Source organism: Diceros bicornis, chromosome 3, assembly GCF_020826845.1.
Source record: "Diceros bicornis minor isolate mBicDic1 chromosome 3, mDicBic1.mat.cur, whole genome shotgun sequence".
Lineage (NCBI taxonomy): Eukaryota > Metazoa > Chordata > Mammalia > Perissodactyla > Rhinocerotidae > Diceros > Diceros bicornis.
In genome coordinates, this window is record NC_080742.1 from 59200670 (window position 1) to 59204221 (window position 3552).

The window sequence follows — 3552 nt, forward strand, 5'->3', positions numbered from 1 at the left end:
TTCTCATAAAGGGGATAGCTAGATCGATCGAGCTCTAAAATAGGACGAGATTACCAAGGATTGTCAAGATTTAAAACAGAGAGGGCTGAACACTGAATCTTCAGAAAGCTTATATTTAAGGGCTTGTTTTAAGGGAGGGAAGTAAAGGAACCCGGGAAGGAAACCAAACAGAAGCAGTCCATGAGGCAGCAGAGCTAGAAGAATGTAACACAGGCTCCCGTGGAGATGAGAGTTCTAATAAGGAGAGAGCGGTCAATTCTGTTTTCAGCAGAATTTGAGCAGAAGGTCTATGAAGAGGTTTTTGGTTTTAGGACTTTCCGCAGGCTGATGGTGCTGAAGATCAAGAGGGAGAAGAAGCCAAGGTGGATGAAGTTTGTGGATGAAGAGGAAGGAGAGAGACAGAAACACCATGAACAGAAATTAGAATCAAGGAAGAGCATTAGGCCAGGAGAGAAGAGGTTTGTAGGTTTCAAGGGAGAGACGAAAAGGGAGGGAGGCCAAGAAAATGGAAGGGAAGTAGATGAAGGGGAGAAAATGGAAGGGGAGCAAAGTCAAGAAGGACACAGGCGGGGAGGAGAGAAAAGGATAGATGGAAACACTGGCTTTAGAAGGAAATCAGGAAGATTCTTCAAAAACTAGAAGGAAGATAAGGGAATGAGTGATAATTTGGACAAAATGAAATTTATATAGTATTCGTATCAGATGACCTCCAGCTTCTTGTAAAGTAGGTAGCAAAAGAGGGTGCAGGTAGGTGTAGAAATTTAATGGGAGTACAGAAGATTGGAAGAACAGCTATGTGTATTGTATTTCATTTATTATTATTTTTTTAAGGATGTTCTTTCTTTTTTTTTTTTTTTGAGGAAGATCAGCCCTGAGCTAACATTCACGCCAATCCTCCTCTTTTTGCTGAGGAAGACCCGCCCTGAGCTAACATCTATTGCCAATCCTTCTCCTTTTTTTTTCTCCCCTTTTTCTCCCCAAAGCCCCAGTAGATAGTTGTATGTCATAGTTGCACATCCTTCTAGTTGCTGTGTGTGGGATGCTGCCTCAGCATGGCCGGACAAGTGGTGCATCGGTGTGTGCCTGGGATCCGAACCCGGGCCGCCAGTAGCAGAGCACGCACTTAACCGCTAACCATGGGGCCAGCCCTATGTGTATTTTAAGAGTGAATTGATAAGAGGTGAGAAAAGGAATTCCCAGTGTTGTTATTCCCAGAAAAATTGGAAGGAATATATTTTAGGGCATCCAATCCACCTACTTATGCTACTTTCTCCAGAAATGTTCAGCCACCTAGAAAAGAGAGCAGAAGAGAGAGATAGCTGTCTTAACCAGGGCTGGAGATTGGCAGGTCAGGTGTGCCAGAAGATCAGTGAGTTAGGAGTCATTGGAATGCAAGTGTGAACACAGTGGGACAAAATGTCCCTGAGATTCGTGAGGTGCCTTGGGATCTCCTGAGAGGCCAGGAAGGCTGGCAGATGGAGAAAGGGCAAAGGGCGTGGGTCTGAAAGTGTGAAGAGTGGGTCAGAAGGAGTGAGGTAATAGGAGAGATAGACAGATAGGTAGTGGTCAGAGGCAATTTTTCATGTTTGAGAGTCTCAGATGTGGAGACATTGTAAATGTTGGTGAAAACTAAGGTGTGGCTACGCTGAAGAAGATCTGAGGTAGAATGGGTCACAGAGATCAAGGTAAGGACCTGATAAGGGGGAGAGTTAGAAAGATTATCAACACGGATTTTGAATTCTAAAGAATACACTGGTTATAACTGAGATTTTTTTATATGACAAAAACCACATTAATGTGGCTTTAAAACATATGAGCAGCTAGAAAAATATTTGGAAAGAAGACACTCAACGTTATTCTTTCAACAAATATGTATTGATCCGTGTGCTTAACGTGAAACTATATGCAATAAGCATGATATGGTGGATTTCTCTTAAAAAATGGCATAATTAATTTTAAGATTTTACTTCCCACTGTCAAAGAGTACAACTGAGCACCTGATAACCTTGTACTAAAAGTAGAAAATACAAACTAGTTACTTGAAAGGAAAAAAAAAAGGTAGGAGAGCTAAACCCAGTAACATCATCATATACTTAAATAAATGGTTGAACCAAGTTAATAACAGTGATGCCCAAGAAATGGCTCGTATTCAACGTGAAGCTGCTAATCACTCCTTAATGTTTTGCCTTAGAATATAAACTTTCACACTCAGAGACTTTCTACAGCCAATGAACCCAAACCTGCAGCCTGTCTCACCAAATCTCCCTCCGGATTGTCATAAGACTGGCTTGGCAGTGGCACATTTGGAGCCATTGAATGCAAGGACCACAGCAAACTGGGCTCACTGGTCCTTTGTACCCCAGATGGGGACACAACCACAATTTTCTAAGGTTCTAAAAATAAATAAGTTGTTTTTTTTAGAGACAAGTACAGTGACTCTATTATATATACTCATTAGGAGATTGTGCAGAGTTTGGGATGTTGTAATCATCCAACTCAAAGAGGAATTGTTAGCTAGATGTTGAAAAATATATGTAAATGGGCTCTGGGAGTACATGCTATCTCTAAATCTTCCCAAAGAATGTGGACCTAGTCCTACAACATGTATTTACACACTGGTTTCAAACAATCTTTAAAATAAACTCAGAAGCCCTATTTTGCATCACACGGGTTAGCCCAATATAGACAAAATGTTGATAATTGTTGAAGTTGTGTGATGGTTATGAGGATTTATTATACTCTTCTCCCTACTTTGAATATGTTTGAAATTTTCCATAATAAAAGGTAAAAAGAAAAAAAAAAGAGAGATGTCTCTTTATTGTGCTTGTATAGCTAGAAGTAATGAGACCTCTTTCTTGCTTCTTTCCTTCCTGCTGACACACACTGTAACCTTTGAGAAGTTGCTTACCCTGGTTTCCTTTTCTCCAGAACAAATTAGAGTGTACTGAGGCTAAGATTTGGATGGTATAACGTCATTATTATTTCCCATATTCCTTCCGCTTCGTAAAACTCTTCCATGTGCTGTCATTTCATTTACCTCCACGGAACTTCTGTACTTACAGGCGTACTCTCAAACAGTTGCCCTCCCAAAATCCATCCCCCCAAAAACAGGCTTTCATCACTCATAAACCAATCTTTATTGAACAACTAGTATGTGCCATTATTTTAATGTTATTTTTAATTTCCATGGCCAAATATCTTTCTAAGAAAAAAATAGCACCCAACAGAAAGCCTTCATTTGCTCAATAAATATTTATTAAGCACCCATTATCTGCAAAGTAGATGCCAAGACCTTGGTTACACAGCATACTGGAAACTTCTGCATGGAAGCAATAATGGGTGAAGACCAGTGAGGTGGCCCTTGCAGTGAGAGAAGAGGAGCTTTTAAAAAATGCAGCTCCCTGGGCTCTGCACACAGAGGGGTTTAGGTCTGGGGTGGTCCCAAGAAGGGTTGAGAACCACCGGGCTAAACCACCAGTCTAAGGGGGACCAGAGCAGGCCATCTAGTCTGGGTGGAGGTGGCACTGCCATGCCTGGAGCATAGTTGGTGGG